Raw genomic sequence first — 11,647 nt, forward strand, 5'->3', positions numbered from 1 at the left:
AGGCTGAGGCAGGAGAATTGCGTGAACCTGGGAGGCAGAGGTTGCAGTGAGCCAAGATATCGCTCCACTGCACTCCAGCCTGGGCGACAGAGAGTGACTCTGTCTCAAAAAAAATTAAAATAAAAATAAAAAATACGTTTTCAAAGCCATAGCCACAAGAATCTCAGGAAAAATTTTCCAAAAAGAGGGAAAAGCTAATGCAAGGCTCTAGGATGGAAAAGAAAAAAAAATTGGCATGTTTGAAAGGAAAGCTAGTGTTGGTAAAAGGTAGTATATGGGGGAGAGGTTACATGACCACACTACCCATGAAGGGTAGATATTGTAAAGCCTCAGAAACTATGTAGGAAGTTTGGATGTAATCTAACATAATAGATAACGTGTTAGCGGCACAAATTTAGCGCCTTAAACAACATCCAGCCAGGCGCAGTGGCTCACGACTGTAATCACAGCACTTTGGGAGGCCAAGGCGGGTGGATCACCTGAGGTCAGAAGTTTGAGACCAGCCTAACCAACATGGAGAAACTGCATCTCTACCAAAAATACAAAATTAGCCAGGCATGGTGGCGCACGCCTGGGAGGCTGAGGCAGGAGAGAATAGCTTGAACCCGGGAGGTGGAGGTTGTGTTATGCCCAGACCGTTTATTCCCCGAAGAAGACCACCAGAGTCCAGAGTCAAAGCCAAGCGGCAAGGATCTTTAATGCAAGTTCGAACTTGGTCCCTCCGTTCTACAACATACAAGAGGGCCCCGAATGATGCATGTGCTCGGTTTTTATAGCCCGATGCATACAGGATATGTAAGGTTACAGAGGTACAAAGGAATTCTTTTGGTTGCAGCATTACAACTGGTAATTGGTTAATACAATTAACAGTTTTCTATTTGTTCCCACGCATTTAGTAAAACTACAAACAGTTGTGACCTTATCAGGGGCTCTCTAGGTGGTGTTTCTGAGATGTGTGAGGGGGGAGATGTGTTTGTGTTGGGCTCAGGAAGTTGGGACAAAATAGAGGATTGTGTTTGTACTGGGCCCAGGACTAAGATATGTGGCAGACACCGGTAATTAGAGCAGGACAGAGACTTTCACAACGTTTGTCCTTACAATGTCTGGAGTCTATAGATAACCTAATCGGTTAGGTCCGGGGTGGATCTTTAACTAGGCTCAGGGCGCCGCCTGGGCTGTTTGCCTGTGGACTTCATTTCTGCCTTTTAGTTTTTTTTCATTTGATCTCTTTCAGTTGCAGTGAGCTGAGATTGCACCACTGCACTCCAGCCTGGGCAACAAGAGCCAAACTCCGTCTCAAAAAAAGAAAAAAGAAACAACATCCAATTTATTAGCTCACAGATTTATAGGTCAGCAGTCCATGCACAGGGTCTCACAAGGTTAAAATCACTGTGTCCCTGTGTCACTGAGCTGCATTCTCTTTGATTGCTTTTGTAGAGACAGGGCTGAGGCAGGAGGATTGCTTGAGATTGGGAGGTCAAGGCTCCAGTGAGCCGTGATACCACCACTGCACTCCAACCTGAGCGACAGAGCGAGACCTTGTCTCAAAACAAACAAACAAACAGGAAAGAAAAAAAAGAAATTTGGCCGGGCACGGGAGCTCATGCCTGTAATCCCAGCACTTTGGGAGGCCGAGGTTGGCAAATCATAAGGTCAGGAGTTCAAGACCAGGCTGACCATCATGGTGAAACCCCGTCTCTACTAAAAATACAAAAATTAGCCAGATGTGGTGGCACACACCTCTAATCCCAACGACTCAGGAGGTTGAGGCAGGAGAATCACTTGAACCCAGGAGGTGGAGGTTACAGTGAGCCAAGATTATGCCACTGCACTCCAGCCTGGGCAACAGAGCAAGACACCGTCTCAGTAAAAAAAAAAAGAAAGAAAAGAAAAAAGAAATTATACAAACATTTCTGTTTGTTTGTTTTTTGAGACAGTCTCACTCTATCGCCCAGGCTGGAGCGCAGTGACACAATCTTGGCTCACTGCAACCTCCACCTCCCGGGTTCAAGTAATTCTCCTGCCTCAGCCTCCCAAGTAGTTGGGACTATAGGCACACACCACTATGCCCCTCTAAATTTTTGTATTTTTAGTGGAGACAGAGTTTCACCATGTTGACCAGGCTGGTCAGACTTCAGGTGATCCGCCCTCCTCGGCCTCCCAAAGTGCTGGGATTACACTTGTGAGCCACCGCAGCCCTACCCTCATGTCAATTCCTATTGCATTGAGAGCCCAAAAACCCATAGTCTGTAACATCACCACTATTAAATAACATTGTTCTGAAAACACTAGCCAAAATTATTAGACAAGTGAAAAAATAATGAGTGAACATTTGAATGCAGGATCTGAAGAGGAAGTGGTTATATCCCAGTTGATGCCATTGTGAAGGGCCCCCAGTACAAAGACAAAACAGAGCATTCTTGCTCCCTGGCCATCTTGGCATCTGCTCTGGGTTGGGGTCCTTCCCGCACCTAAGGCCAGAAGATGGTGACCACAAAGAAGACAAAATGTCGCTGGAGTCTATCAACTCTAGGCTCCAATTCATCATGAAAAGTGAAAAGTACATCCAGGAGCACAAGCAGACTCTGAAGATGATCAGACAAGGCGAAGCCAAATTGGTCATCATCACCAACTACCAGGCTTTGAAGAAATCCGAAATACAGCACTATGCCATATTGACCAAACTGGTGTCCATCACTGCAGTGCAATAATACTGAATTGGATTATTCACGGTTGCTCATGCCTGTAATCCCAGCACTTTGGGAGGCGGAGACGGACGGATCATTTCAGGTCAGGAGTTCGAGATTAGCCTGGCCAACATGGCGAAAACACATCTCTACTAAAAAAGTACAAAAATTAGCTGGGCATGGTGGTACACGCCTATAATCCCAGCTACTCAGGAGGCTGAGGCAGGAGAATCGCTTGAACCTGGGAGGCAGAGGCTGCAGTGAGCCGAGATCACGCCACTGTACTCCGGCCTGGATGACAGAGCGTGACTCTGTCTCAAAAAAAAAAGAAAAAAGTAGGCTGGGCGCTGTGGCTTACGCCTGTAATCCCAGCAGTTTGGGAGGCCAAGGCGGGTGGATCATGAGGTCAGGAGTTCAAGCCCAGCCTGGTCAAGATGGTGAAACCCCGTCTCTATAAAAAAACAAAAAAGAAAAAAAAACAGCCCGGCATGATGGCAGGCACCTCTAATGCCACCTACTGGGGCGGCTGAGGCAGAGAATTGCTTGAACCCGGGAGGCAGAGGTTGCAGTGAGCTGAGATCATGCCACTGCACTCCAGCCTGGGTGACAAAGAGAGATTCCGATTCAAAAATAATAATAATAATATTGAATTGGGCACAGAATGCAGAAAACAGTACAGACTGTGCACACTGGCTCTCACTGATCCAGGTGATTCTGATGTCATTAGAAGCATGCCAGAATAGACTGGTGAAAAGCAAACCATGCAAAATTTTCCTTTAATTAAATTTATAGAGTTTGTTTTATTTTATTTATATATATATATGCGGTTGGGAAGTTGGAAGGAATGTCTGTGGACATCCCAGAGAGAAGACAGGAGAGAGGCAAATCCTGAATATGACTGAAATGGCTAAGAATTATCAAATTTCGTGGAATTTACCTGGAAGTGCCTCAAACAGACTGGACGTGGTGGCTCACATGTGTAATCCCAGCACTTTGGGAGGCCGAGACAGGTGGATCACTTGAGGCCAGGAGTTCAAGACCAGCCTAACCAACATGGTGAAACCCCATCTCTACTGAAAATACAAAAACTTAGCTGGGCAGGGGGCGGAGTGGTACTCAAGAGGCTGAGGCAGGAGAATCACTTGAACCCAGGAGGAGGAGGTTGCAGTGAGCCGAGATCACGCCATTGCACGGCAGCCTGGGCAACAAGTGTGAAACTCTGTCTCAAAAAAAAAGAAAGAAAGTGGCTCAAATAAGTGGGTTTTTTTGTTTGTTTGTTTGTTTGTTGTTAGTTGGGATTACAGGCGTGAGCCACTGCGCCCGGCTGACTTTTTATTTATTTTTTGAGACAGAGTCTCCCTCTGTCATCCAGGCTGAAGTGCAATGCTGAGGTATCAGCTCACTACAACCTCTGCCTCCCGGGTTCAAGTGATTCTCCTGCCTAAGCCTCCTGAGTAGCTGGGACTACAGGTGCACACCACCACACCTGGCTAATTTTTGTATTTTTAGTAGAGACAGGGTTTCATCATGTTGGCCAGGCTTGTCTCGAACTCCTGACCTGAAGCAATCTACCCCCTCGGCCTCTCAGAGTACTGGGATTATAGACATGAGTCACAGGCCCTGGCCAAAGGATATGTAATTTTAATATTCATAGATATTACTATGTTTCTTCCCCCAAAATTGTAGCAATTCATGCTCCTAATTCATACACCCACCAACCATATATATGTGTGTTTGTGTCTGTATGAATGCCTATTCCCACACTGTCACCCACACTGAATCTTATCAACTAATTTTTGCCAATCTAATGGGCAGTTCATTTTCGTTTTAATTTCTCCTGATGAATAAAGAGACTGAGTAGCTTTTTTTTTTTAATGTAGAAAAACAATGTATTCCATTTTAAACACTTGCACAGTTAGTCATGGAGAGTAACAGGCTTGCTAGTGAAACAGGTCACCCAAAATGGAGATGGCATCAAACTAGTGGTCAAGGACTAACTCCTAAAATAAAAAAAAAAAAAGCAACTTTTATCAAGGATTAATTTAATTTTTAAAACAAATACAAGTTATTGATTCACTCTTCTCAACTTGACAGTCTGCCTGTGGTATTACTGTCAGGTAAAAACATACATCTTTACAACTTGATAGTCCCAAGTTAAAAAAAAAAAAAAAAAATTTCACAGAAAGGAAAAAAACAACATGAAAACAGCTTAAGAAATACACGAACGGCCGGGTGCGGTGGCTCAAGCCTGTAATCCCAGCTCTTTGGGAGGCCGAGACGGGCGGATCACGAGGTCAGGAGATCGAGACCATCCTGGCTAACACGGTGAAACCCCGTCTCTACTAAAAAATACAAAAAACTAGCCGGGCGAGGTGGCAAGCGCCTGTAGTCCCAGCTACATAGGAGGCTGAGGCAGGAGAATGGCATAAACCCGGGAGGCGGAGCTTGCAGTGAGCTGAGATACGGCCACTGCACCCCAGCCTGGGCGACAGAGCAAGACTCCCTCTCAAAAAAAAAAAAAAAAAAAAAAGAAATACACGAACGAGCAAAAATATATGGGGAAAGAGGAGGAACGTGTAGTTCTGACTTAACTGAAGAAACCAAGAGGAAACTGGTCTACCTGTTTCCTGGTCTACTGGTCTTCATGTGCATCCTGGAAATTCAGGTGTCAAGATTTTCGAGTAGGAATTTATATGATTTGAATCTCCCTTATTTCCTGAATAAAAGGGACATCTTTCAGTATTTATACTTCATGGCTCAGACACCTACCTCATTTGGCTCTATTCCTTACTCACTCTAGCCTTTACTTAAATGAGTCTGAAAAACTTGGGGATACAGCATAAGAAGAAGAATAATCACACATAACATTCCCCTTTCTGTAGCTACTTTAGACCTGGTTTTTTTACTACAAATTCCTGAAGAAAATTTCAGTGTAATAAGTCTGTGGATTTGCTGAATCAAGCCCCGCCATTAATATTTAGAAAAACACCCACTGTTTGGGCTAATAGCATTATTAGTGGTACCTATTATATAGAGGGATAGCTGAACAAAGTTTGTGTCTCAAAACCAGTGTTAAATCACTCTCAGGGTTGAGAAGAAAAAAGGGGAGTCTAAAATCACAAGAAGTAAAGATACATCTAGGACTCTATCCTTCTGGATCCACACTCCCTTCAGGGTCTTCACCGTTATAAATGTTCTCTGCCATTTGCCACACTTCCATGATGTTGTTTTCTGATACAGAACAAATCATCCAAGGTTCATTGGGATTCCAGGAATTTCTCCTGGAATCTTAGCAGTGTGACCACCATGAATAAACAACTCTGGAGGCCCATCTTCTGCATCTTCTGGGGATTGTTCCTCTGCAATTTTACTTAAATCCCAGACATTCAGTATGCGATTAGTACCACTGGAAGCCAAAATAGTCTCATTGTGAGGTGACCACTGAACCTGGAATATTTCATCCTTATGTGACTCAAAGGAATGCAACTTAAGTTTCAGATTTCTCAGATCCCACAAGGCAACAGTCTTGTCAGCTGATGCTGTGGCAAGAGTGAACTCACTGTAAGGACTGAAAGAGAGGTAGTTCACTTCAGCAGTGTGAGCATCAACTGAGTGGCTTGGTTTGGAAGTATTTTTTAAACGAGTATCCCAAATCGTAAGTTTCTGATCATCAGCAACTGACCCAAACAGAGGCTCATGAAGCAGATGCCAGAAAACATCTTCGACTACTGCTGTATGCCCTGTAAGATCGTCTTCCACTTTTCCCTCCTTTGGATGGCACTGATGTCCCACAGGCAGATGGTGTGGTCATCTGAAGCACTAAGTAAGTGCCCACTGAGATTTGGGTTCCATGAAAGCCTATAGCCTTCCTTCTGATGTCCATGGAGATGCAAGTCTAGGTTGCACTCTCCAGAAGGATCTGGTTTAGAAGGATGTTTTGTATAGTCAAAGACAAGAACATCACTGGAAGGAGTCTTTGTTGCAATGATACATGGGTCCTGGGGCATATAACGGGCCCTGTTTACCTCTCCTTCATGGTTGATCTTGATTTCTATTTCAATTTTTCCACTAACTGAATCAAAACCTCCAAACTCTCCTTTCTCACTGTCATAGTGTGACGTTTCAAACTGAGCATTATCATTAGGGGTTGCACACTGGCTATAACAAGATGATTTTGTTCATCCGAAGTATGTGTCCCCAGGACAAGTTGGTGAATGCTGAAATCTTTCGCTTCTGGTCTAGTTTCATCTGGAAGCCACTGGGCAGTTAGGCTGGGCCACCGCAGAGCATGGATCATCACAAAATTGTAAAGAAAAGGGGTGTTCTTTTTCCGTATTTTGTACTCATCGTTGATCACTCATTCTTTCAAAGTGTCATCGAAAGCTGCTTCCTTGACGGCCATGGCAGGCAGGCGAATCGGAGGAACCCTGGGGTCTAGTATTGCGGGAGGGGTGGTAAGGCTGCGTGGGTAGCTTTTATTAGACTTATTTACCATTCAGAATTGCTTGTCTGCCTTTTGTCTGTTTATATCATTTGCCTATTTTTCTATTGAGTTGTCAACTTTTTCTTCCAATACTAGGTCTTTGTATATTAGAAAATTCATCCATTGATGGTATGTATGCAAATATTTTCTACCAACTTTATTATTTGTGTTTATGCTGCCTTTTTTCATCCAAAAGATTTTATTTTTGTGTAATAATATTTTATTTATAGATTCTGGGCTATTTTGCTTAAGAAGCGCATCCCCAGGTCAGGCATGGGGGCTCACCCCTATAATCCCAGCACTTTGGGAGGCCGACACGGGCAGATCACGAAGTCAAGAGATCGAGACCAAGATCGCGCCATTGCACTCCAGCCTTGGTAATAGAGCAAGACTCTGTCTCAAAAAAAAAAAAAAAAAATTAAGCACATCCCTATCCCAAGATTTTATAGAGTCCTAAATTTTCTTCTGTTTTTTTGTTTGTTTTTTTGTTTTGTTTTGTTTTGTTTTGTTTTGTTTTGAGATGGAGTTTCACTCTTGTTGCCCAGGCTGGAGTGCAATGTGCCATCTCGGCTCATTGCAACCTCTGCCTCCGGGGTTCAAGCAATTCTCCTACCTCAGCCTCCCAAGTAGGTGGGATTACAGGCATGCACCACCACGCCCAGCTAATTTTGTATTTTTAGTAGAGATGGGGTTTCGCCATGTTGGTCAAGCCAGTCTTGAACTCCTGACCTTAGGTGATCCACCCGCCTCGGCCTCCCAAAGTGCTGAGATTTTAGGCATAAGCCACTGCACCTGGCTTTCTTCTAACATTTTTATAGTTTTGTTATGCTCATTTATATCTTTATTTCATCTGAAATTTACTTTTGCACATGGTATGCAATAAGAATCTAGGTTTATTTATCTTTTCTTTTTTGTTGTTTGTTTGTTTTTGAGACAGGGTCTCCCTCTGTCACCCAAGCAGGTGTGCGGTGGCACAATCACAGCTCACTCTACAGCCCCGACTTTGGGGGCTCAGGTGATTCTCCCACTTCAACATCCCAAGTTGCTGGGACTAAACATAAACCTTACCTAAACAAAATCTTAAAACCTCTGAGGCCAACAAAAACTGCTCTGCTCCAATTTAGATTAATCATCCTATCCTCTATATTACTTATAAGTTTATTCTATTGGAAACCTACTTTACATCAGCATAAGAGAAAAGCCTCACTAGCTTCCCCCTTTCTCTCATTCCACCCTACTTCTAAGAACTTCACTTATAGCCCCTTATTCACTGTTATCCTCCCATTCTTCTCCCCAGGGCCACAGTAGGGTCATCACAACTACCTCGGCCCCTCCAGTGAAAGAAACACTTCCCAGCTGGGCAGTGACTCACGCCTGTAATCCCAGCAGTTTGGGAGGCTGAGGTAGGCAGATCACCTGAGGTCAGGAATTCAAGACCAGCCTGGCCAATATAGTAAAACCCCATCTCTACTAAACATACAAAAAATTAACCGGGTGTCGTGGTGTGTGCCTGTAGTCCCGGCTACTCTGGGGCTGCGACAGGAGAATCGCTTGAACCCAGGAGGCAGAGGTTGCAGTGAGCCGAGATCGTGCCATTGCACTCGTGTGTGCTCCTTTACTTGACCTGAGGCTAAGGCTCCTGGAGAGTTAGGTCCTAGAGGATTCTTAGACTAAAGAAGTCTTGAGCCTCTTTTCTCTTAGGATGTGTTGTTATAGTACCCAGCTGTAGGTGGTGGAAGACTGTATGGGGTGAGACTAAGTAACTTGGGTACTGATCCATTATTTTCTGACGTTGTAAGATACTGATGATTTCTGGCCTGATACCCAAAACAGATCTCATTGTATTCTCCACTTAGTGAATCCAAATACCAAGAGCTGAATTTTCCTGGGGATAGAACTCACATAGCCTGAAGTGTGAAATGAGGCAAAGGCAAGGCAGCCTAGACTCCTGGGTCTCCAGGACAGCTTTGTCTCCACTCTCTGTTGCAAATTATATAGGGAAAGGAGCTTATGGTATGGAAGGCCAGGTATTAGTCTTCTAGGTCTGCTATAACAAAATATCACAGACAGGGTGACTTAAACAACAGAAACTTATTTTCTCAGAGTTCTGCAGGCTGGAAGGCTAAGAGCAACATGCTAGCAGGATTGGAACCCAACCTGAGGTCCCTCTTCATGGTTTGCAGATGGTAGCTTCTCATTGTGCCCTCACATGGCCTTTCCTTTGTGCCCACATATTCCTGGTGTTTCTTCTCTTCTTATAAGAACGCTAATCACACTGGGTGCAGTGGCTCATGCCTGTAATCTCAGCACTTTGGGAGGCCGAGACAGGTGGATCACGAGGTCAGCCTGGGCAACACAGCAAGACTCTGTTTCAAACAAACAAATAAAACACCAATCAAATTGGATTAGGGCCCTACCCTCATGATATCATTTAACTTAATTACCTCCTTAAAGGCCTATCTTCAAATACAATCACATTGGGAGTTACGGCTTCAACATATGAATTGGGGGTTAAAGGAAACACTTTCACTCATTTTTGTTTGTTTGTTTGTTTTTGTTTTCTTTAGACAAGGTCTTGCTCTCTCACCCAGGCTGGAATGTTGTGAGCCTTGACCTCCTGGGCTCAAGCAATCCTCCCACCTCAGCCTCCTGAGTAGCCGGGACTACAGAAGAGGGCCACCACACCCAGCTAATTTTTGTATGTTTAGTATACCCTGTCTTTCTTTTAAAAAACATTTTAAGTTACTTATTTTTCCTCAATATAAAAGTATTCATGCCGGAAAAAAAAAATCAGTTGTTAAGCTTCTTTCTCTTTTTTATAATTTTGTTTTTGTTTTTTGAGACTGTCTCACTCAGTCACCCAGGCTGGAGGGCAGTGGCTTGATCTCCTCTCACTGCAACCTCTGCCACCCAGGTTCAAGTGATTCTCCTGACTCAGCCACCAGAGTAGCTGGGATTACAGGAACCCGCCATCATGCCCGGCTAATTTTTGTATTTTTTCGTAGAATGGGGTTTTGCCACATTGGCCAAGCTGGTCTCAAACTCCTGAGCTCAAGCAATCCACCCACTTCGGCCTCCCAAAGTGCTGGGATTACAAGGCATGAGCCACCACCTTGCCACCTGTCTTTAAAAAAAGAAAGAAAGGCCGGGCACAGTGGCTCACACCTGTAATCCCAACACTTTGGGAGGCCGAGGTGGGTGGATCACATGAGGTCAGGAGTTCACGACCAGCCTGACCAACACAACGAAACCCCGTCTCTACTGAAAATACAAAAATTAGCCGGGCGCAGTGGTGCACACCTGTAATCTCAGCTACTCTGGAGGCTGAGACAGGGAGAATCTCTTGACCCCAGGAGGCAGAGGTTGCAGTGAGCCAAGATCATGCCATTGCACTCCCGCCTCGGCGACAGTGAGACTCTGTTTCAAAAAAAAAAAAAGTAAAATTAGCCGGGTATGGTGGCGTGCACCTGTAGTCCCAGCTACTCAGAAGGCTGAGGTGGGAGGATTGCTCAAACCTGATAATTAGAGGCTGCAGCAAGCCATCCATGATAACATGACTGCACTCCAGCCTGGGTGACAGAGTTACACTGTCTGAAAAGAAGACGAAAAGAAAAGAAAAAAAAAAAAGAAAACAGATGAGACAGTGGAGCAAAGCTTCTGCTTTTCCTTTGTAAGCCAGCAAATGCTACCCTATGGAAGGGAAAGGACAGGAAGAGAAAAGTACTGTCCAGCTCCACTGAATCTGTAGCAACAGCATGACATTCAGGTAAAAGATATCTAATATGGCTGGGCACGGTGGCTCATGCCTGTAATCCCAACACTTTGGGAGGCCAAGGCGGGTGAATCATCTGAGGTCAGGAGTTTGAGACCAGCCTGGTCAATATGGTGAAACCCCATTTCTACTAAAAATCCAAAAGTTAGCTGGGCATGGTGGTGTGTGCCTGTAGTAGTCCCAACTACTCGGGAGGCTGAGGCAGGAGAATCGCCTGAACCCGGGAGGTGGAGGTTGCAGTGAGCTGAGATTGCACCACTGCACTCCAGCCTGGGTGACAGAGTAAGACTCCATCTCAAAAAAAAAAAAAAAAAAAAAAATCTAGTGTGGAGTTGGGAGAGATGAGACTAAACCTCGTGTTCATATATTTGAATTGGATGCCAAAAAAAAAAAAAATTCGACCCGGCGTGGTGACTCACGCCTGTAATCCCAGCACTTTGGGAGGCTGAGGCAGGCGGTTTACCTGAGGTCAGGAATTCAAGACCAGCCTGGCCAACAGGGTGAAACCCTGCCTCTACAACAATACAAAAATTAGCTGGGCATAATGCAGGTGCCTGTAATCCCCAGCTACTCGGGAGGCTGAGACAGGAGAATCGCTTGAACCTAGAAGGCAGAGATTGTAGTGAGCTGAGATTGTGCCACTGCACTCCAGTCTAGGTGACAGAGAAGACTCCGTCACAAAAAATAAATAAAATAAACGAAAAT

At 44.7% G+C, this 11,647-nt stretch overlaps 2 pseudogenes; one reads left to right on the forward strand and one right to left on the reverse strand.

Annotated features, from left to right (window-relative positions):
• Positions 1-274: 274 nt before the first annotated feature.
• Positions 275-5,530, forward strand: LOC115897555 (annotated as a pseudogene).
• Positions 5,531-5,832: 302 nt separating this feature from the next.
• On the reverse strand, positions 5,833-7,089 carry LOC104656254 (annotated as a pseudogene).
• Between the last annotated feature and the right edge of the window lie 4,558 nt (positions 7,090-11,647).

The sequence above is a fragment of the Rhinopithecus roxellana genome, chromosome 5 (genome assembly GCF_007565055.1).
Source record: "Rhinopithecus roxellana isolate Shanxi Qingling chromosome 5, ASM756505v1, whole genome shotgun sequence".
NCBI classification, from domain to species: domain Eukaryota; kingdom Metazoa; phylum Chordata; class Mammalia; order Primates; family Cercopithecidae; genus Rhinopithecus; species Rhinopithecus roxellana.